The 24,950-nt window shown below is 38.1% G+C and overlaps 1 long non-coding RNA gene across 6 annotated transcripts in view; it reads right to left on the bottom strand.

Annotated features, from left to right (window-relative positions):
- LOC147370029 (uncharacterized) overlaps nt 1–24,950 on the bottom strand; it is a 277,352-nt gene that overhangs the window by 167,123 nt on the left and 85,279 nt on the right. Inside the window, exon 4 of one of the 6 annotated variants that reach the window (XR_015168328.1) lies at nt 12,912–14,167. The exons of 3 other annotated variants lie outside the window; for them this stretch is intronic. This is a non-coding gene — a long non-coding RNA (uncharacterized LOC147370029). Of the gene's footprint in view, nt 1–12,911; nt 14,168–14,782; nt 15,511–22,812; nt 23,318–24,950 lie in introns of those variants that run through there. 2 more of the 6 variants (XR_015168329.1, XR_015168332.1) reach the window with 2 other exon arrangements.

Consider the following 24,950-nt stretch of genomic DNA (forward strand, 5'->3'; position numbering starts at 1 on the left):
ATTACTCTGTTGAACAAAATGGAAAGGTGTTCTAATAATGAAATTTCAACCTTTAATGTGTTAAATTTCTTTTCCTTTGCTACCCTTTAACAAAATGTTTTAAATCTCTTTCTCAAAAAATTGGTGTCTAAACTCTATAAATGAAATGCCTTTCAATTTTTAAATAACCCTGTGTTAAAAAAATATCTTAAAAAGCTCATGAAAAATGCCGCATATTGAACAGAAAAGCATGTCTTGAACTACACAGACACATTAGGGTGAGTGGCTGGCTTAAGCTGCCATGCAGCTCCATGAAGTGTCTTATACTCCCATTAATAACACACTTTTCTCGAGTGAACTAAGTTTCAATAACTGTTGAACAGGGTAGCTGTTGGCCTTGTCTTCTAATTCAACAATATTTTGAATATTTCTTCCTGATTTTGCAGTGATATATGTGTGATATATGTGAATATATATCATATATTCCTGATGTTCAAGCTGGTTTTAGAAAAGGCAGAGGAACCAGAGATCAAATTGCCAACATCTGCTAGATCATGGAAAAAGCAAGAGAGTTCCAGAAAAACATCTATTTCTGCTTTATTGACTATGCCAAAGACTTAGACTGTATGGATCACAATAAACTGTGGACAATTCTGAAAGAGATGGGAATACCAGACCACCTGACCTGCCTCTTGAGAAATCTGTATGCAGGCCAGGAAGCAACAGTTAGAACTGGACATGGAACAACAGACTAGTTCCAAATAGGAAAAGGAGTACGTCAAGGCTGTATATTGTCACCCTGCTTATTTAACTTATATGCAGAGTACATCATGAGAAACACTGGACTGGAAAAAGCACAAGCTGGAATCAAGATTGCCGGGAGAAATATCAATAACCTCAGATATGCAGATGACACCATCCTTATGGCAGAAAGTGAAGAGGAACTCAAAAGCCTCTAGATGAAAGTGAAGGTGGAGAGTGAAAAAGTTGGCTTAAAACTCAACATTCAGAAAATGAAGATCATGGCATCTGGTCCCATCACTTCATGGGAAATAGATGGGGAAACAGTGAAAACAATGTCAGACTTTATATTTTTGGGCCCCAAAATCACTACAGATGGTGACTGCAGCCATGAAATTAAAAAACGCTTACTCCTTGGAAGAAGAGTTATGACCAACCTAGATAGCATATTGAAAAGCAGAGACATTACTTTGCCAACAAAGGTCCATCTAGTCAAGGCTATGGTTTTTCCTGTGGTCATGTATGGATGTGAGAGTTGGACTGTGAAGAAGGCTGAGCACCGAAGAACTGATGCTTTTGAACTGTGGTGTTGGAGAAGACTCTTGAGAGTCCCTTGGACTGCAAGAAGATCCAACCAGTCCATTCTGAAGGAGATCAGCCCTGGGATTTCTTTGGAGGGAATGATGCTAAAGCTGAAACTCCAGTACTTTGGCCACCTCATGCAAAGAGTTGACTCATTGGAAAAGACTCTGATGCTGGGAGGGATTGGGGGCAGGAGGAGAAGGTGATGACAGAGGATGAGATGGCTGGATGGCATCACCAACTCGATGGACGTGAGTCTGAGTGAACTCCGGGAGTTAGTGATGGACAGGGAGGCCTGGCGTGCTGCGATTCATGGGGTCGCAAAGAGTCGGACACGACTGAGTGACTGAACTGAACTGATGTGTGTATATATGTTTAAGAATTATTTCTAACTATTTAGAAATATATATATATATATATTTGTGTGAGTGTATATATATAGGCTTCCCAGTTGGTGCTAGTGGTGAAGAACCCACCTACCCATGGAGGAGACATCAGTTTGATCTCTGGGTCAGATAAATCCCCTGGGGGAGGGTAAGCAACGCATATATTTATATGTATACTGTTACTGCCTCTGATGAGAATGACAAAGTACAGAGAGTTTAAGCTTGTCAGTGGGAGATTCCGTTTTCCTATTTGGAGTCCAAAATTTAATCACATGGGCTGCTGCTTCTTACTACTTTACGACATAAGGAAAATATCACTAAATAGTTACTTCTGGGTAAGAAGGTCAGGGTAGATGGTAGGCAAGGTCACAATTTGTAATGTTATACTGGGAACCCAGGCACTATGTAGATATAGACAGGAGTATGAATATAGATATTGATACAGATATAGATGCAAATATATGTATATGTGTAGATATCCAACAATAAGGAACTTAGATTTCAGATATTCCTAAATTTAATTTTTGTCTATTTTCCTCTAGTGAGATGAAGACTAATGATTTAATCCTGAATTACTTTTCCCAGCCAAGGATAAAATCCCACAAAAAGGTCACAGTGACTTCAAAGCAATAACTACACCAACAATGATAAATTGCAATTCATCAAGCTTCTTCGCAGATAGCAAGTACCTCATACCAAAGAGGCTGGGTGGTTTCAAATTAGCAGACAAATGTAAATTTATAAAACTGAAGATACCTATTTTATACATTTCGAGAAATTACAGTCAAAAAAGATTTTTCTTTTGTGGTTTCCAAGGCCTTCAGGAGCATTGAAACTTAAGTATTCTCACCCTCTTTTCAGTTACTCTCATCTACCATCTATCTCTATATCATTGTAAAAACACCTTCTGCTTCTTTGCTGAATTCTAGGATTCTTGGCCAGTATTTCCATAATTAACATTTTTATGTTACATAAAAAAATTGGACCCAATGAATTAAGCTTCAGTACTCTGAAAACTAGAGACAACTGCTGAATATATATACTCCTTTGTCTAGGTAAACATTTTGACTACAAGTGAGATGGACTTAAGACTTAAATGATGGATAATAGTGTTGCCAGTTTTTAGTTTGGAGAGGAACTGACTTCCTTTTTTCCCCTACTAATGTGATAAGATTTGGTGTAAGGGGGCTTTTGTTTTGTTTCGATTTTTTTGCCACCTGGCATGTGAGATCTTAGGTTCCCCATGAGAGACTGGACCCAGGCCCTCTGCATAGAAGCACAGAGTCTTACCCACTGGACCATCAGGAAGTCCCTAGGAGATTCAGCTAAATGTTCAGTGTAAACACTATGTGGCTAGACTCAGACTGAACTATAATCTAATGCCGTGAAAATGGAACATGGTGGATTATGAAACAAACCTATTGATATTCAAGAGCCTGGCCACTTAATTTTTCATGTCGAAGTGGATATGCTCACATCAAGGAGTTTATGAAAATTGTGAAGGTATAGGAAACAATTTATGTTAATGTGCAAATTGAATATAGAAAAAAAAAAAAAGGTTTTGCATAATTAGCAATTCTATTCCCCAAGTAAATGCATAGTTTCTTCTATGAGAATAATTTTGTAACTGTTGAAACTTTCAAATTTTCCTCATCTAGTTATAAGAAAATTATGCAAGATGGTACAGGATAAAAAATTCATCTGAACAAGTAAATAATAGGAAACTGCTTAAGCTGTACATTAGGCAGTCAACAAAGAGTAAATGACTGTTGTCATAGCTTTCTGTTCAATTTCTAAAATGTATCTTTTCAAATAATCCAAGGGAAAAAAATAAGTAAATAAAGGCAGAAATTGAAGTTTCTGATTTCTTCTTGCTTAAATATCAATGATTATAGTAAGCCATATGGAGTTAGCATCTTCCTCTGCTATATGATTTTTGGGATATATTTTATACACATTTTCCTAAGGCCTTTCCTGCCACTGTTTGCCTAAAACTACTGATTAACTTATCATTTTTTATGTGTCATTTTACTTAAAGCAAGACTAATTGTCTAAATTTTAAATGATAGGAATTCAGACAAGTTAAAATACAGACTACAATTATTTTCAGGAATGTTAATAGGTACTTTTCAATTAGATATTCTACCTTTTTACAAATAAGATTAAGGCTCAAAGAGATTAAGTCCTTTCAACAATGTCATACTAAACTGCTTAAGACTTCTTTATTCTTAAAGAGTTCTTATAGTAAAGAATCAAAATCACACAACGCTTAAAATTCAAGATTATTTTGGAAGTTAAACTGCATGTAATATATAGAAATATCTGCAAGAATACATCTATGAAGTTAGTAAAGATTTTTAACATAAATATGATTATTTCACAAGATAAGGCAAATATATCTTCAATACAGATCTGACTTGGGGATAAATGTCTTAGAATACAATGCTGAAGTTTTCTCTTCTCCACTTTTCTTTTATCCCTATCCTCCTTAATTGCTGATAAATGAGACACAGTTAAAACAACAACATACTAGACAGGAAAACAGCTACTTTTCCAATTTAGCACTATGGATCATTATTTTACTCCAGTACCCTTGCCTGAAAAATCCCATGAATGGCTGAGCCTGGTAGGCTGCAGTCCTTGGGGCCGCTAAGAGTCAGACACAACTGAGCGACTTCACTTTCACTTTTCACTTTCATGCATTGGAGAAGGAAATGGCAACCCACTCCAGTGTTCTTGCCTGGAGAATCCCAGGGACGGGGGAGCCTAGTGGTCTGCCGTCTATGGGGTTGCACAGATTGGGACACGACTGAAGTGACTTAACAGCAACAGTGAATTTAGTTAAGTAACCTTTCTTAAATAGAAAAAGACATACTGTTAGAGACAGGAAGATCTAATTGTTTTCTACTCTTTAGCTACTTCATTATATTCTTTTTGAGCCTCTAAATAACATACCTACTACAAAAGGATCAATTCACATTTTTGAAGATAGTTATCATTTTTATTCCTATCATTAGGAATTTCAATAATTACTCTTATTTGCAGCAAAAAGAAAAAAATGACAAAAATACCAACATTATGTTTGTCAGGCATTTGAGAGAAAGAACCTTAAAAATATGGGAAATGTATGTAACATATCCCCCAAAATTCTAGAGAATTCTTTCTTAGTTTTATTCAAAGGCAAAGGAAAAACATTAAGAAAAAAAAGGCAAATTATTTTTCATGAAAATTGCATAGTTGCATTTCTTATGTTTGCACAATTCTACCATTAAGTTAAAAACTGTTTAAGGTAATTTGAATTACACATTGTAAAAGGATCAAGGATTACTCTTATTAAACAATTAACTCTGATGCACTGATGTTTCCAGAGTCTGATATAAATGGCAAAGTTCCCATACCATGGGAAGCAGACTTTACTTGAGGGGAAAGTAGGCTTCTGAATGATAAAAATATAAAAGGAAAAATCCCCAACCACAACATTTAAATGTTAGCCCCTGTCAGAATGACTATCACATGTGCTTTATCCTTGGATATGAGAACAATAAAGTGCAATAAAAGATATATCATTTCAGAGTTTAAAAAGCAGGAATGGATGACAAATATAATTTCAACTAAGATCAGATCAGATCAGTCACTCAGTCATGTCTGACTCTGTGCGACCCCATGAATTGCAGCACGCCAGGCCTCCCAGTCCATCACCAACTCCTGGAGTTCACTCAGACTCACGTCCATCAAGTCAGTGATGCCATCCAGCCATCTCATCCTCTGTCGTCCCCTTCTCCTCCTGCCCCCAATCCCTCCCAGCATCAGAGATTTTTTGAATGAGTCAACTCTTTGCATGAGGTGGCCAAAGTACTAGTTTTTCAGCTTTAGCATCATTCCTTCCAAAGAAATCCCAGGACTGATCTCCTTCAGAATGGACTCCTTGGATCTCTTTGCAGTCCAAGAGACTCTCAAGAGTCTTCTCCAACACCACAGTTCAAAAGCATCAATTCTTCAGCACTCAGCCTTCTTCACAGTCCAAATCTCACATCCATGCATGACCACAGGAAAAACCATAGCCTTGACTAGACGGACCTTTGTTGGCAAAGTAATGTCTCTGCTTTTTAATATGCTATCTAGGTTGGTCATAACTTTCCTTCCAAGGAGTAAGCATCTTTTAATTTCATGGCTGCAGTCACCATCTGCAGTGATTTTGGAGCCCAGAAAAATAAAGTCTGACACTGTTTCCACTGTTTCCCCATCTATTTCCCATGAAGTGGTGGGACCAGATGCCATGATCTTCGTTTTCTGAATGTTGAGTTTTAAGCCAACTTTTTCACTCTCCACTTTCACTTTCATCAAGAGGCTTTTTAGTTCCTCTTCACTTTCTGCCATAAGGGTGGTGTCATCTGCATATCTGAGGTTATTGATATTTCTCCCGGCAATCTTGATTCCAGCTTGTGCTTCTTCCAGTCCAGCGTTTCTCATGATGTACTCTGCATATAAGTTAGATAAACAGGGTGACAATATACAGCCTTGACATACTCCTTTTCCTATTTGGAACTAGTCTGTTGTTCCATGTTCAGTTCTAACTGTTGCTTCCTGACCTGCATACAGATTTCTCAAGAGGCAGATCAGGTGGTCTGGTATTCCCATCTCTTTCAGAATTGTCCACAGTTTATTGTGATCCACAGTCAAAGGCTTTGGCATAGTCAATAAAGCAGAAACAGATGTTTTTCTGGAACTCTCTTGCTTTTTCTATGATCCAACAGATGTTGGCAATTTGATCTCTGGTTCCTCTGCCTTTTCTAAAACCAGCTTGAACATCTGGAAGTTCACGGTTCACATATTGCTGAAGCCTGGCTTGGAGAATTTTGGGCATTACTTTACTAGCGTGTGAGATGAGTGCAATTGTGCGGTAGTTTGAGCATTCCTTGGCATTGCCTTTCTTTGGGATTGAAATGAAAACTGACCTTTTCCAGTCCTGTGGCCACTGCTGAGTTTTCCAAGTTTGCTGGCCTATTGAGTGCAGCACTTTCACAGCATCATCTTTCAGGATTTGGAATAGCTCAACTGGAATTCCAACACCTCCACTAGCTTTGTTCGTAGTGATGCTTTCTAAGGCCCACTTGACTTCACATTCCAGGATGTCTGGCTGTAGGTCAGTATGTCAACTAAGATAGTGGACATAAATATTGAATCAGCTGCTTTAATTGCTATACTCTTTCGTTCATCAATTTCAGGTGAACAGGTCTGCTGCTGCTGCTGCTGCTGCTGCTGCTGCTAAGTCGCTTCAGTCGTGTCCGACTCTGTGCGACCCCAGAGATGGCAGCCCACCAGGCTCCCCCGTCCCTGGGATTCTCCAGGCAAGAACACTGGAGTGGGTCGCCATTTCCTTCTCCAATTCATGAAAGTGAAAAGTGTAAGTGAAGTCGCTCAGTTGTGTCCAACTCTTAGAGACCCCATGGACTGCAGCCCACCAGGCTCCTCCGTCCATGGGATTTTCCAGGCAAGAGTACTGGAGTGGGGTGCCATTGCTTCTAGAATAATATAAATGTAGAACTACAGTGGAGACTTTAGTTTTTGGCAGCCTGTCATGTAGTTATCCTGCACAACAACAACAAAAAGTTAGAGAAATATCCAGAGGCCCCAAATCACACTCAGATAGAGAAGAAATTGAACAAGTGTAGCTGGTAGCTGCCCATGGAAAAAATATTAAATCTCACCTGCCTAGATTTTCCTGTTTAACAGGACACAGGAAGAGGAGGCCAGCCTGAGGCCCTATATTAAAGACAGAACCAAGAGAGTCTGCATACAGAAAGCTTATTCCAGCAAAATATAAACTAGGAGAAGATCCACCAAAAGGGGGTGAAAGATGGTGAAATGTGCCCATTTAGGCCATCATACTTGGGATGGGAATACCGGAGACTCTCTCAGCATTTATAATCATAAATCAGCCTTCAAATGGGCACCCAGCTACAATTCATTTGGCCTGTGAGATCTGAAAAATTCCTTCATTCCCCACTGCAAACCAAGGACCTAGGCTAAATTGATTTTCCTTTCTTAAGGTCTAAGTGTTCATGGAAACAAATGCAAATCACTTAAAAATGACCTTCAGTCTGGCCTACAACTGCAACCCAGGCCTTTCAATTTCTACAAACATAAAAAATATCAATTTCTATACTTTCTCCTCCCCTTCCACTCTTCTTTATACAGACACAGACATAGATTCATATGGAAACAAACCATTATAAGTGGAAAAAAAAAGTAAGAACACTTAATAATGTCAAAGGAAACAAAACGGGACTAGGGACTGAATGAATGCTAAACAACAAAGCAGACAGAAGAAGAAATCATCAACTAAAGATTTTCTCTTGGTGTCAGAATGATAATGTCATTCTGATACTTTATGTCTATGTCCGTTGTCATAGTGTCTTAGATGTCATGCTGCTGCTGCTGCTAAGTCGCTTCAGTCCTGTCTCACTCTAGACAGCAGCCCACCAGACTCCCCTATCCCTGGGATTCTCCAGGCAAGAACACTGGAGTGGGTTGCCATTTCCTTCTCCAGTGCATGAAAGTGAAAAGTGAAAGTGAAGTCACTCAGTCGTGTCCTACTCTTAGCGACCGCATGGACTGCAGCCCACCAGGCTCCTCCATCCATGGGATTTTCCAGGCAAGAGTACTGGAGTGGGGTGCCATTGTCTTCTCATAGTCTGATGTCAAATATGATAGTTTATGAAACATCAGAGATATAGTGAGATGTCTTAAGGCATATTTGATATCTGGAGAAAGGTAATATTTAAAACAGAGAAGAGACAACATTTGAAGGGATAAATGTTAACAATTGTTGAAAGAAATGTACTTTCAGTTTTGGAAATATCCCAGCCATGGTTTAAAACATGAGCCCACACTTCAACATATGTCATGCAATTTTGCAGTATTTAAGATTAATAGAAATGCTTAATGAGAGTTTTGCAGAAACAACAGATTCAAAAATATTTTTCAAGGACTGCCCTGGTGGCACCTGGATAAGTATCTGCCTGCCAGTGCAGGGGACACAGTTTTGATCCCTGGTTTGGGAAGATTCCACCTGCCATGGAGCAACTAACCATGCTGTGCCACAACTACTGACACCATGTTCCACACCCAGAGAAGCCACCACAGTGAGAAGCTCACAAACAGCAAGGGGCAGTAGCCTCCCGCCAGCCACAGGGGTAACCCCACGTGAAGCAATAAAGCCCAAAGCGAAAGTGGAGTCGCTCAGTCGCTCAGTCGTGCCTGACTCTCTGCGACCCCATGGACAGTAGCCTGCACCAAGCTCCTCTGTCCATGGGTTTTTCCAGGCAAGAGTGCTGGAGTGGGTTACCATTGCCTTCTCCAGGGAATCTTCCTGACCCAGGGATCGAACCCAGGTCTCCCACATTGTAGACAGACGCTTTACTGCCTGAGCCACCAGGGAAGCCCAGGGCAGCCAAAAATAAAATACATAAAAATTTTAAAATGTATCTTTCAAGAAAAAAGACATTTCTGCATAAGCAAGTACTGAGAGTTGACCATTAAAACTTTCCTATTAGAGCAACTTCTAAAAGATGTTAAGGGGAAAAAACAAATGGTCAAGTGTCTAAGAAGTAACAGTGCACTAAAAAGAACCAAGCCTACATGTAACTGTGTCCTCTGGACACACAAATGAGGAAAATAGTGTTTTAGAGATGAAAAAGAAAACCTTGATTCTTATGTGCTTTCAAGAAAAGATAGTATGAGGTTCAACTTACTGCTTTAAATTGCTTTGATTTGAAATATACATTTTCAGCATAAATCAGTAAGTCACAAACAAGGAGACTTCTAAGCAGGTTTGCTGCTTCTAAACCTAATAAATTAAAAAAAAAGTTTTCAAGGACTTTATTATACACTGTTTTAGAAATGACCCCCAAATCCCCTAATTCCCTTCTATAAGAAATAAGCTGTATTTTCAGTTAGTTCCCAAGCTGTTTAAAAATTGGAATAGAAAATTAAATAAAATGAAAAGATTTTTGCAATTCATATATTTGAATTCAGAAATTCACAATTCAAATGGCTAACAAGAAAATCTTGCTTAACATAATATAGGATTAATGTAAAGACTCAAATAAGGTTTTTCCAACTAATTAGAAATACAGATGAGGTAATAAAATATAACTTTACAAATCTGAAGATTATCCATGATTATATATTACCAACCACATTTTATAACAAAGTTACCATAAGCTAATATTCATTGCATATTAAAATAATTATAAAAATTTACATGTTATAAAATTCTGACATTTAAAAACTGATAAGCACTAATTTAAATACTGATTATAAATCTCTTGGAAGAATATTTTGGCATAAAATTTTAGCTCATTTTTTAATATTCCTCTAGAACAATTTTAAGAACCCATAATAATTTCATTCTGATGAAGCACAAAGAATAACTAATGAATATTTGGCTGCACAAAAACTCAGAATAAATTGTATTCCCTATTCCCAAATGTTAGTTTAAAGAATTAAACGATCCACTACAGTCCTTTCCTTTTCTCTAAATAAAAATTCTAATGAAGCAATATAGGAAGATACAGGATGTAGTGTCTTCCACAGTATAGTTTACTTATAAAAATTAACAACTTCTTTTACTTATCAGGAGTTTACAGTCTAGTGTAGTCAACAGAATCAATCCTCAATTACATAACAAGGTGGTTGTTAGTTAACCTTTTCAGTTCAGTTCAGTTGCTCAGTCATGTCTGACTCTTTGAGACCCCATGGACTGCAGCACGCCAGGCCTTCCTGTCCGTCACCAGCACCCAGAGTTTGCACAAACTCATGTTTCATTGGGTAGGTGATACCATTCAACCATCTCATCCTCTGTCGTCCACTTATCCTCCTGCTTTCAATCTTCCCAGAATCAGGGTCTTTTCCAATGAGTCATTTCTTTGCATCAGGTGGCCAAGAATTGGAGCTTCAGCTTCAAGCCTTATATGAGTACTCAGGACTGATTTCCTTTAGGATTGACTGGTTTGATCTCCTTGCTGTTCAAGGGACTCTCAAGAGTCTTCTCCAACACCATAGTTCAAAAACAAAAATTCTTTGGTGCTCAGTTTTATTTATGGTCCAACAGTCACATCCATACATGACTACTGGAAAAATCACAGCTTTAACTAGATGGACTTTTGTTGGCAAAGTAATGTCTCTGCTTTTTAATATGCTGGTAGGTTGGTCATAGCTTTTCTTCCAAGGAGCAAACATCTTTTAATTTCATGGCTGCAGTCACCATCTGCAGTCACTTTGAAGTCCAAGTAAATAAAGTCTATCACTGTTTCCCCATCTATTTGCCATGAAGTGATGGGACCATATGCCATCATCTTAGTTTTTTGAATGTTGAGTTTTAAGCCAGCTTTCTCACACTCATCTTTCAAGAGGCTCTTTAGTTCCTTTTTGCTTTCTGCCATAAGGGTGGTGTCATCTGCATATCTGAGGCTATTGATATTTATCCCTACAATTTTGATTCCAGCTTGAGGTTCATCCAGTCTGGCATTTCTCATGAGGTACTCTGCATATAAGTTAAATAAGCAGGGTAACAATATATAGCCTTGACGTACTCCTTTCCCAGTTTGGAACCAGTCTGTTGTTCCATGTCCAGTTCTAACTGTTGCTTCCTGACCTGCATACAGATTTCTCAGGAGGCAGGTCAGGTGGTGTGGTATTCCCATCTCTTGAAGAATTTTCCACAGTCTGTTGTGATCTACACAGTCAAAGGCTTTGGCATAGTCAATAAAGCAGACATTTTTCTGGAACTCTCTTGCTTTTTCTATGATCCAACAGATGTTGGCAATTTGATCTCTTGTTCCTCTGCCTATTCTATATCCAGCTTGAACATCTGGAAGTTCACGGTTCCATACTTTTGAAGCCTGACTTGGAGAATTTTGACCATTACTTTACTAGCGTGTGAGATGAGTGCAATTGTGCGGTAGTTCGAGCATTCTTTGGAATTGCCTTTCTTTGGGATTGGAAGGAAAACTGACCTTTTCCAGTCCTGTGGCCACTGCTGAGTTTTCCAAATTTGCTGGCCTATTGAGTGCAGCACTTTAACAGCATCATCTTCTAGGATTTGAAATAATTCAACTGGAATTGCATAACCTCCACTAGCTTTGTTTGTAGTGATGCTTCCTAAGTCCCACTTGACTTATTCCAGGATGTCTGGCACTAGGTGAGCGATCACACCATCATAGCTATCTGGGTCATGAAGATCTTTTTTGTATATCAAGTCTGCATGATGCAGTGGATGCGGGCAGGGTTCGTGTATCTGCAAATATAGTTAGGGGGCTGTCAACAGAACCTGTTACCTAAATCCTAATTCATATTGGACTTCCTCTTGGTGTGAAACCTCATTGATATGATATGTGTGTCTTTTCCATGAGGACCTTGAGAGGCTCCTCTAATATGCTCAATCCTAAACTCATTCTTTGAAAGTGTTTAAATAAGTGTACCAACCTACTCTGTGGTTTATTTCTCATCTCACTGCATGTATTTTGAAGTCTGGATAGTTATGTTGTAAGTATGGAAAATAGGTGATGTTATGTATGCTCCCCTTGTTGATATTTATATTTCATAAATATCGTGGTCACCATTTTCTTATGGGAAATTTTTGAAGTGTCCAGGCCAGCTATTGTTCAAAGCATTCCACACTTTAGTGTTGTCTGAGGGTGTTACACAATTTACTTTGTTTCTCTATCTTTTCTATTTTCTGTAATTTAGAATTTAGATCTGTATTTAAAAAATAAAAAACATGCATGAGTCTGTGTGCTTCCTTTTTTTAAATGATAATAGCGTGTGAATAATTTAAGGTTGTCTTATCATTAAGAAAGTAAAGTTCACTCATGTAATGGTTACATTAATGACAGCCAGATATCTTCACTGTATCATTTTTTTCTTTGCAATTAGCAATTAATAGGAGGAAAAATTCAGTCAGCAACACAAAAAGTAATTGAGCATCTGAAGATTTTATGTGAATATATAAAAATAAATCTCTCAAATGCTATCATTATCACTCTTGAATAAATAAGGTGGAAAATAAATTTCATTTGAGAAAAATCTCATAGATTTTACATTTAGTATTTTCACTAAAAATGCTGATGAAATAAAATGCTTAAATTATTATGTAGTTGAAAAATCACTTGGATCTTACCCCTAGTTTTAATAATTTAAATAGACAGGTATTCAGTTCAGTTCAGTCCTGTCTGAGTCTTTGTGACCCCATGAACTGCAGCACATAAGGCCTCCCTGTCCATCACCAACTCCCTGAGTCCACCCAAATCCATGCCCATTGAGTCAGTGATTCCATCCAACCATCTCACCCTTTGTCATCCCCTCCTCCTTCTGCCCTCAACCTTTCCCAGCATCAGGGTCTTTTCAAATGAGTCAGCTATTTGCATCAGGTGGCCAAAGTATTGGAGTTTCAGCTTCAACATCTGTCCTTCCAATGAACACCCAGGACTGATCTCCTTTAGGATAGACTGGTTGGATCTTCTTGCAGTTCAGGACAGGATTTGATTAGTGTCTTTTTCCTGAGAATTTATTGTATTAATATTGTCATTGCACTGTCAAAATAAATATGTGAAATATTTGGGAGGTAAGCCAGGAAATTACTATCCCACAAAACAATGTAATACATAGAGAAAATATGATAACCTTACTAAAAATATTTATAATGCTTATTCATGATGAAAAGGGTATAACAAGTTTCAAGTAACTGAACAAGACAACCTATTAATATAAATGAAAGATTATATTTGATTAAAATTGCTCTAAGAATTTGAATAGTGCTACAAAACAAAGTATAACAGTTAATGATCGGAAAAGTACTCATATTTTTAACATTTCTGCTGTTCTATGAAATACTTAGACCCAGGTTAATGAATAAAAAGAAGTAAGCTGATTTTTAAAAAATGAACTTAGGAGAGTCTCGCTACCTCTGTTTGTCTCATTGTATTTCGCAGCCATTGGAAGCCATAAATAAGTATATGAATTTGAATTGAAGGAAAGATTTCTAGTGGGAGATGAAGTGTAAGGAAGGTCTCAGGTATCCTCTTGAAGTTATCAGTTATAAGTAGTTAGATGTGCATGAACACACCAGTCTAACTCAGAGGATTGCTGAGGACCCTTTCAAGATCTTTAATTCTATTACACAGGTGTCACTCTGTGATGGGAGAAGGCAATGGCACCTCACTCCAGTACTCTTGCCTGGAAAATCCCATGGACGGAGGAGCCTGGCAGGCCGCAGTCCATGGGGTCGCTAAGAGTAGGACACGACTGAGCAACTTCACTTTCACTTTTCACTTTCATGCATTGGAGGAGGAAATGGCAACCCACTCCAGAGTTCTTGTCTGGAGAATCCCAGGGATGGGGGAGCCTGGTGGGCTGCCGTCTATGGGATTGCAGAGAGTTGGACACGACTGAGGCGACTTAGCAGCAGCAGCAGCACTCTGTGATGAAAGAACATAGTATTCAGAGCAAGAGACTGGATTTGTGTTCAAACTCTACCTATGGCTGCTAGGATATCATGACCAAATCACTTAGTCTATGATGTCATTCCTCAGTGATGTAGCTGACATTCATAATAAATTCCCCATATTACAATGCATTGTAACTTGAAATATATATCTATATATTTATGTATCTCTCTGTATATATGTATACAGATAAATTTGAAATTGAGTATTAACTATATGTACTTGAATGAATGTACAGATATTTAATTTAAATTACTGTTATATTGTAATTCATTATATAATGCATCCCTGCAATATATCTTTATACTGAGTTGGCCAAAACTTCATTAGGGTATTTCAACTCCAAAAGAACATTTGGGTCAATCCAGTATTTGCTAAATTTTCCTTTTGTTTAAAATGTGTCCTGAATAATCCTCTTTATAGATTGTGACGTGTTGAGGTACATCTATAGCAGCTCTGTTCCTATATTGCAGATTCAAAACCTGGGTTTTACCTATACAAACTATTTAGAATTTTCTTAATACTCAGTTGAGTGAACAATTTGCTTGGGTAGCAGATTTAATAAAGCAGAGAAACCATGTCTTTTCATGGGCCACCACAATTTTGAGAGTTTATTCTATTACACAGGAATTCTGATGATGAATGCATTATGACTAAGAGACATTACTTTTCTCCTCCAAATTAATTACACAGGAAATGTTTATCATTAAGTTTGGGGGAAAAAAATGATCTTGGGCTCCAAAATCACTGCAGATGGTGACTACAGCCTTGGAATTAGAAGACATTTGCTTCTTGGAAGAAAAGCTATGACCAACCTAAACAGCATATTAAAAATCAGAGACAATACCTTGCCAACAAAGGTCCATCTAGTAAGAGCTATGGTTTTTCCAGTTGTCATGTATGGATGTGAGTGTTGGACCATAAATAAAGCTGAGCGCCAAAGAATTGATGCTTTTGAACTATGGTGTTGGAGAAGACTCTTTAGAGTCCCTTGGACTCCAAGGAGATCCAACCAGTCCATCCTAAAGGAAATCGGTCCTGAATATTCATTGGAAGGACTGATGCTGAAGATGAAACTCCAATACTTTGGCCACCTTATATGAAGAACTGACTCATTGGAAAACACCCTGATGCTGGGAAAAATTGAAGGCTGGAGGAGACAGGGGTGACAGAGGATGAGATGATTGGATGGTATCATCGAATGGATGAACATGAGTTTGAACAAGCTGCAGGAGTTGGTGATGAACAGGGAATCCTGGCGTGCTCTAGTCCATGGGACCTCAAAGAGTCAGACACGACTGTGCAACTGAAGTGAACTGAAATAACAAGGAGATGAAAAATAAGTATTTTTAAAACTGCAACCTCTTCTACTTAACTTTCAAATATAGTTTATGTTAATGTGTCTCAACATTTCTTATTTTATTTCTACATTCATGTTAACATATCCCTTAATCAGTTCAGTTCAGTCTCAGTAAAGTCTGACTCTTTGTGACCTTATGGCCTGCAGCACGCCAGGCCTCCCTGTCCATCACCAACTCCCAGATTTTACTCAAACTCATGTCCACTGAGTCAGTGATGCCATCCAACCATCTCATACCTTAATATGTATGATTAATACTGTTTTTTTCCTATAGGTGTTGTGGTAACTAATAATGTGATCATGAATGTGAATTTAGAATCACCCATAAACAAAATGTTGATATTAATGATCACTAATTCCTCAAGTACTATAATAAAAATTGCCCCTTTAGACTGCAACTTTGACTCTAAATTATTTTGAACTCCAAATAGTTAAAAAATTAAATCACCAACACATTGTCTCCATTTTAGTACCTGATAAAATGTTTCAATAAAAGTGTCCTGGTTTGTCTGGCTAAAGGGAAAATAAATTTAGTGTGATCATAATAAAATAATTATTCGCTTCATAGTAAAGGTAACTCAGGGCAAAATCCTTCCATATGTCTACACACAGACACACACAAAATAGATTTCCCAGATTAAGAAAAGAGACATTTTAGTTACAGTGAGAACTGTTAAGAAAGTAGCCTGCATTTTACTGAATATAGGAGGAGGGGGTCATACTTTAATAACATAACTAATAAAATCTGTTCAGTGGAAAAGAAGAATCTAAGCCTGAAATAAAGGCCTGTAAAGAGGACTAAATGGCAACCTACAGTGTTCTTGCCTGGAGAATCCCAGGGACGGCAAGCCTGGTGGGCTGCCATCTCTGGGGTCACACAGAGTCAGACACGACTGAAGCGACTTAGCAGCAGCAGCAGCAAAGGGGACTAATGCAGAGAAGTTTAAGGGAAGAACAAAATATAGCATTGGAGAGAGGGTCATCAGAGGGTTAAGAAAGTAAGTTTGGTTTCTCCAGGAGAAGTCCTTCTTACAGTTAAAAACTTTTAGGGAGTTATCAAGGAGAAGATGAATAACTTTCCATAGACTTTAGAATTTGTGGCTTACAAATGTGTCCAGGTGAAGTAAAGAGTGTAAAAATTCATCTAGTTCTCACGTAGGGAACTGACTCAGTCAGTCTCAGCTAATCCTTCGCTATCATCAAGGTGACAATTTAAAGAATGCATGTCCATCATTTAAGAGAACTGTATGTAAACATGGTGGACACATCTGGATTATACTAGTCAGAGTTCCAGGGTCCAAAATCATCCTACTAAATGTGTATTCTGTAGCAGATAGCCATGTAGTAAAATCTGAACTCAAGTCAGAAATAATTATATTGAAACTGACATTTATGTTTCATTTATTGAGTGTCCTATATTCTATTAAATACTTTGTATTACTAATTTTATTTAATTCTGACAAGTAAACCTTACACAGCTTATTGGAACATTCATTTTAATAGATCAGATAACTTCATTTTAGAGAAACAAAATGGGTTGTCCACAGTCCACATTTTTAAATGGTGTGTCGAGGATGTAACTGATGCAGTTTGATGCTAATAATAATTTAGCAATGAGCAGGAGTAAATTCTATTGTTTAATGCTGTTTCATGATTGCTTTTATCTTTGGGATTTGTGATAAAGAAAGTGCAGTCAAAAAGAGACATAGTGCTAAGGGCGTGGGCATCCCACAGAAGTGTGCAAATTAGGACAGGAGCCAGGACACCAATCCACTTCCCCCTGGTACATGTGATATACATAAAGGTCTTGACTACATCTTTACAATTTGGAGGTTCTGTGCCAAGTGGCTGCACCCTCTTCTCAAGACCCTTCATACAGCCCACAGAATCTTCCAGCTGGATTTCATGACTCCAGTATGAAGACATGTCATCCATCGTCCCTGCACTGCTTTCCTTCTACCTGTTGCTTTACCAGTCTTTTAAGGGAAGTAACTCCTGTAATGTGGATCAAAACACTGTGGAAAATTCTGAAAGAGAAGGTAATACCAGATCACCTGACCTGCCACTTGAAAAATTTGTATGCAGGTCAGGAAGCAACAGGTAGAACTGAACATGGAACAACAGGCTGGTTCCAAATAGAAAAAGGAGTCCGTCAAGGCTGCATATTGTCACCCTGCTTATTTAACTTATATGCAGAATATAAGTTCATGAGAAACACTGGGCTGGATGAAGCATGAGCTGGAATCAAGATTGCCGGGAGAAATATCAACAACCTCAGAAGACACCATCCTTAAGGCAGAAGGTGAAGAACTAAAGAGCGTCTTGATGAAAAGAGAGAGGAGAGTGAAAAAGCGGGCTTAAAATTCAACATTCAGAAAAGGAAGATCATGGTATCCAGTCCCATCACTTCATGGCAAATAAATGGGGAAACAGTGGCAGACTTTATTATTGGGGGCTCCAAAATCACTGCAGATGGTGATTGCAACCATGAAATTAAAAGCGGCTTAGTTCTTGGAAGGAAAATTATGACCAACCTCAGTTCAGTTCAGTTCACTCACTCGGTCGTGTCTAACTCTTTGCAACCTCATGGACTGCAGCGCACCAGGCCTCCCTGTCCATCACCAACTCCTAGAGCTTGCCAAAATTCATGTCCATTGAGTCAGTGATGCCATCCAACCATCTCATCCTCTGTCGTCCCCTTTTCCTCCTGCCTTCAATCTTTCCCAGATTCAGGGTCTTTTCAAATGAGTCAGCTTTTTGCATCAGGTGGCCAAAGTATTGGAGTTATAGCTTCTATATCAGTCCTTCCAATGAACACTCGGGAATGATCTCCTTTGGAATGGACTGGTTGGATCTCCTTGGAGTCCAAAGGACTCTAAAGAGTCTTCTCCAATACCACAGTTCAAAAGTATCAATTCTTCGGTGCTCAGTTTTCATTATAGTCCAACTCTCACATCGATACATAACCACTGGAAAAACCATAGCCTTGACTAGACAAGCCTTTGTTGGCAAAGTAATGCCTCTAATTTTTAATATGTTGTTTGGGTTGGTCATAACTTTCCTTCCAAGGAGTAAGCATCTTTTAATTTCATGACTGCAGTCACCAACCGCAGTGATTTTGGAGCCCAGAAAAATAAAGTAAGCCACTTGTTTCTCCATCTATTTGCCATGAAGTGATGGGACCAGATGCCATGGTCTTAGTTTTCTGAATGTTGAGCTTTAAGCCAACTTTTTCACTCTCCTCTTCCACTTTCATCAAGAGGCTCTTTAGTTCTTCTTCACTTTTTGCCATAAGGCTTGTGTCATCTGCCTATCTGAGGTTATATAACACAACAGAGGATGAGATGGTTGGGTGGAATCACCAACTCAATGGACATGAGTTTGAGTAAACTCCGGGAATTGGTGATGGAAGGGAGGCCTGACATGCTGTGGTCCATGGCGTTGCAGAGTCGGACCCTAGTGAGCAACTGAACTGAACTGAACTCCTGTAGTAGGAGGTATATTCTTGATATATACTCCCAAAAAACTTGGCCCTATAGAGCTTACCTCTAAATTATTATTTTCAGTGATGAATTTCTGAGTTGAAAACCTATTCTTATTTTTGTAGACCCTTACTTAACTTCTAAAGTAGTTATTTCTGCCAAGTAGCTAAGCTCCTTTGTGGGGAAAAAATAAAAATTACAAGAAACACATTACCTTTCAAGATGTATATACTTTATAAACTATTATTTATGTTTGGAAGTACTCTGTGATACATAAAAATCCCACATAAATGTTTACAACATGGGGATTATTTCCATTAATGTTTATTTTATTTTATTTTTATTGTCACCCTGCTTATTTTTTTTTTTTTTGAGTTTTATTATTTTTTTTATTTTTAAACTTTACAAATTGTATTAGTTTTGCCAAATATCAAAATGAATCCGCCACAGGTATACATGTGTTCCCCATCCTGAACCCTCCTCCCTCCTCCCTCCCCATACCATCCCTCTGGGTCGTCCCAGTGCACTAGCCCCAAGCATCCAGTATCATGCATCAAATCTGGACTGGCAACTCGTTTCATACATGATATTATACATGTTTCAATGCCATTCTCCCAAATCTTCCCACCCTCTCCCTCTGCAACAGAGTCCATAAGACTGTTCTGTACATCAGTGTCTCTTTTGCTGTCTCGTACACAGGGTTTTTGTTAGCATCTTTCTAAATTCCATATATATGCGTTAGTATACTGTATTGGTGTTTTCTTTCTGGCTTACTTCACTCTGTATAATAGGCTCCAGTTTCATCCACCTCGTTAGAACTGATTCAAATGTATTCTTTTTAATGGCTGAGTAATACTCCATTGTGTATATGTACCACTGCTTTCTTATCCATTCATCTGCTGATGGGCATCTAGGTTGCTTCCATGTCCTGGCTATTATAAACAGTGCTGCGATGAACATTGGGGTACACATGTCTCTTTCCCTTCTGGTTTCCTCAGTGTGTATGCCCAGCAGTGGGATTGCTGGGTCATAAGGCAGTTCTATTTCCAGTTTTTTAAGGAATCTCCACACTGTTCTCCATAGTGGCTGTACTAGTTTGCATTCCCACCAACAGTGTAAGAGGGTTCCCTTTTCTCCACACCCTCTCCAGCATTTATTGCTTGTAGACTTTTGGATCGCAGCCATTCTGACTGGTGTGAAATGGTACCTCATAGTGTTTTGATTTGCATTTCTCTGATAATGGGTGATGTTGAGCATCTTTTCATGTGTTTGTTAGCCCTCTGTATGTCTTCTTTGGAGAAATGTCTATTTAGTTCTTTGGCCCATTTTTTGATTGGGTCATTTATTTTTCTGGAGTTGAGGTGTAGGAGTTGCTCGTATATTTTTGAGATTAGTTGTTTGTCAGTTGCTTCATTTGCTATTATTTTCTCCCATTCTGAAGGCTGTCTTTTCACCTTGCTAATAGTTTCCTTTGATGTGCAGAAGCTTTTAAGGTTAACTAGGTCGCATTTGTTGATTTTTGCTTTTATTTCCAGTATTCTGGGAGGTGGGTCATAGAGGATCCTGCTGTGATGTATGTCAGAGAGTGTTTTGCCTATGTTCTCCTCTAGGAGTTTTATAGTTTCTGGTCTTACATTTAGATCTTTAATCCATTTTGAGTTTATTTTTGTGTATGGTGTTAGAAAGTGTTCTAGTTTCATTCTTTTACAAGTGGTTGACCAGATTTCCCAGCACCACTTGTTAAAGAGATTGTCTTTAATCCATTGTATATTCTTGCCTCCTTTGTCAAAGATAAGGTGTCCATATGTGCGTGGATTTATCTCTGGGCTTTCTATTTTGTTCCATTGATCAATATTTCTGTCTTTGTGCCAGTACCATACTGTCTTGATAACTGTGGCTTTGTAGTAGAGCCTGAAGTCAGGTAGGTTGATTCCTCCAGTTCCATTCTTCTTTCTCAAGATAGCTTTGGCTATTTGAGGTTTTTTGTATTTCCATACAAATTGTGAAATTATTTGTTCTAGCTCTGTGAAGAAAACCGTTGGTAGCTTGATAGGGATTGTATTGAATCTATAAATTGCTTTGGGTAGTATACTCATTTTCAGTATATTGATTCTTCCAATCCATGAACGTGATATATTTCTCCATCTATTAGTGTCCTCTTTGATTTCTTTCACCAGTGTTTTATAGTTTTCTATGTATAGGTCTTTAGTTTCTTTAGGTAGATATATTCCTAAGTATGTTATTCTTTCTGTTGCAATGGTGAATGAAATTGTTTCCTTAATTTCTCTTTCTGTTTTCTCATTATTAGTGTATAGGAATGCAAGGGATTTCTGTGTGTTGATTTTATATCCTGCAACTTTACTATAATCATTGATTAGTTCTAGTAATTTTCTGGTGGAGTCTTTAGGGTTTTCTATGTAGAGGATCATGTCATCTGCAAATAGTGAGAGTTTTACTTCTTCTTTTCCAATTTGGATTCCTTTTATTTCTTTTTCTGCTCTGATTGCTGTGGCCAGAACTTCCAAAACTATGTTGAATAGTAATGGTGAAAGTGGGCACCCTTGTCTTGTTCCTGACTTTAGAGGAAATGCTTTCAATTTTTCTTTTTTTTTTTTTAATTTTATTTTATTTTTAAACTTTACATAATTGTATTAGTTTTGCCAAATATCAAAATGAATCCATCACAGGTATACATGTGCTCCCCATCCTGAACCCTCCTCCCTCCTCCCTCCCCATACCATCCCTCTGGGTCATCCCAGTGCACTAGCCCCAAGCATCCAGTATCGTGCATTGAACCTGGACTGGCATCTCGTTTCATACATGATATTTTACATGTTTCAATGCCATTCTCCCAAATCTTCCCACCTTCTCCCTCTCCCACAGAGTCCATAAGACTGTTCCACCATTGAGGATAATGTTTGCTGTGGGTTTGTCATATATAGCTTTTATTATGTTGAGGTATGTTCCTTCTATTCCTGCTTTCTGGAGAGTTTTTATCATATATGGATGTTGAATTTTGTCAAAGGCTTTCTCTGCATCTATTGAGATAATCATATGGTTTTTATTTTTCAATTTGTTAATGTGATATATTACATTGATTGATTTGCAGATATTGAAGAATCCTTGCATCCCTGGGATAAAGCCCACTTGGTCATGGTGTATGATCTTTTTAATGTGTTGTTGGATTCTGATTGCTAGAATTTTGTTAAGGATTTTTGCATCTATGTTCATCAGTGAGATTGGCCTGTAGTTTTCTTTTTTGTGGGATCTTTGTCAGGTTTTGGTATTAGGGTGATGGTGGCCTCATAGAATGAGTTTGGAAGTTTACCTTCCTCTGCAATTTTCTGGAAGACTTTGAGTAGGACAGGTGTTAGCTCTTCTCTAAATTTTTGGTAGAATTCAGCTATGAAGCCGTCTGGACCTGGGCTTTTGTTTGCTGGAAGGTTTTTGATTACAGTTTCAATTTCCATGCTTGTGATGGGTCTGTTAAGATTTTCTATTTCTTCCTGGTCCAGTTTTGGAAAGTTGTACTTTTCTAAGAATTTGTCCACTTCTTCCACGTTGTCCATTTTATTGGCATATAATTGTTGATAGTAGTCTCTTATGATCCTTTGTATTTCTGTGTTGTCTATTGTGATCTCTCCATTTTCATTTCTAATTTTATTGATTTGATTTTTCTCCCTTTGTTTTTTGATGAGTCTGGCTAATGGCTTGTCAATTTTATTTATCCTTTTGAAGAACCAGCTTTTGGCTTTGTTGATTTTTGCTATGGTCTGTTTTGTTTCTTTTGCATTTATTTCTGCTATAATTTTTAAGATTTCTTTCATTCTGCTAACCCAGGGTTCTTCATTTCTTCCTTTTCTAGTTGCTTTAGGTGGAGGATTAGGTTATTTATTTGACTTTTCTCTTGTTTCTTGAGGTATGCCTGTATTGCTATGAACTTTCCCCTTAGGACTGCTTTTAAAGTGTCCCACAGGTTTTGGGTTGTTGTGTGTTCATTTTCATTCATTTCTATGCAAATTTTGATTTCTTTTTTGATTTCTTCTGTGATTTGTTGGTTATTCAGCAGCGTGTTGTTCAGGCTCCATATGTTGGAATTTTTAATAGTTTTTCTGCTGTAATTGAGATCTAATCTTACTGCCTTGTGGTCAGAAAAGATGCTTGGAATGATTTCTATTTTTTTGAATTTACCAAGGCTAGATTTATGGCCCAGGATGTGATCTATCCTGAAGAAGGTTCCATGTGCACTTGAGAAAAAGGTGAAATTTGTTTAGAATAACCCTGTACCAGAATAAACCAGATTTAATATTTTTAAATCTTTCACTCTTAGGCTATTTGAAAGTTATAATTTGCAGAAAAAAAAACTCATAATAATAAAGCATAAAAATCATAAACTGTTCTTTCATGAAAAACATCCAGATAAAACAATGAATCAATTAATTGTAATCTATTCCTTCCTAAATAATTCCTTTTTTCAAATGAATGCAGAGTTCCAAAGAATAGCACAGAGACATTAGAAACCCTTCCTCAGTGATCAGTGCAAAGAAATAGAAGAAAATGATAGAATGGGAAACACTAGATATTTCTTCAACAAAATTATAGTTATCAACTAAATATTTCATACAAAGATGGGTACAATTGAGGATAGAAATGGTATGGACTTAACAGAAGCAGAAGATATTAAGAAGAGGTGGCAAGAATACACAGTAGAACTATACAAAAAAGATCTTCATGACCTCAGTTCAGTTGAGTTCAGTTCAATCGCTCAGTCGTGTCCAGCTCTTTGCAACCCCATGAACTGCAGCATGCCAAGCCTCCCTGTCCATCATCAACACCCGGAGTTTTACTCCAATTCATGTCCATCCAGTTGGTGATGCCATCCAGCCATCTGATCCTCTGTCATCCCCTTCTCCTCCTGCCTTCAATATTTCCCAGCATCAGGGTCTTTTCAAATGAGTCAACTCTTTGCATTAGGTAGCCAAAGTATTGGAGTTTCAGCTTTAGCATCATTCCTTCCAATGAACACCCAGGACTGATCTCTTTTAGGATGGACTGGTTGGGTCTCCTTGCAGTCCAAGGGACTCTCAAGAGTCTTCTCCAACACCACAGTTCAAAAGCATTAATTCTTTGGCGCTCAGGTTTCCTCACAGTCCAACTCTCACATCCATACATGACCACTGGAAAAACCGTAGCCTTGACTAGATGAACCTTTGTTAGCAAAGTAATGTCTGCTTTTGAATATGCTGTCCAGGTTGGTCATAACTTTCCTTCCAAGGAGTAAGCACCTTTTAATTTCATGGCTGCAGTCACCATCTGCAGTGATTTTGGAGCCCCCCAAAAATAAAGTCTGACACTGTTTCCACTGTTCCCATCTATTTCCCATGAAGTGATGGGACCAGATGCCATGATCTTAGTTATATGAACGTTGAGCTTTAAGCCAACTTTTTCACTCTCCTCTTTCACTTTCATCAAGAGCCTTTTTAGTTCCTCTTCACTTTTGGCCATAAGGGTGGTGTCATCTGCATATCTGAGGTTATTGATATTTCTCCCGGCAACTTGTTTCCAGCTTGTGCTACTTCCAGCCCAGCGTTTCTCATGATGTAGTCTTCATATAAGTTAAAGAAGCAAGGTGACAACATACAGCCTTGATGTACTCCTTTTCCTATTTGGAACCAGTCTGTTGTTCCATGTCCAGTTCTAACTGTTGCTTCCTGACCTGCATATATGTCTCTCAAGAGGCAGTTCAGGTGGTCTGGTATTCCCATCTCTTTCAGAATTTTCCACAGTTTATTGGGATGCACATAGTCAAAGGTTTTGGCATAGTCCATAAAGAAGAAAAAGATGTTTTTCTGGAACTCCTTGCTTTTTCCATGATCCAGCAGATGTTGACAATTTGATCTTTGGTTCCTCTGCC

The sequence above is a fragment of the Bos grunniens genome, chromosome 7 (assembly GCF_055505025.1).
Source record: "Bos grunniens cultivar Pamir isolate PY7600 chromosome 7, Bosgru_T2T1.0, whole genome shotgun sequence".
Lineage (NCBI taxonomy): Eukaryota > Metazoa > Chordata > Mammalia > Artiodactyla > Bovidae > Bos > Bos grunniens.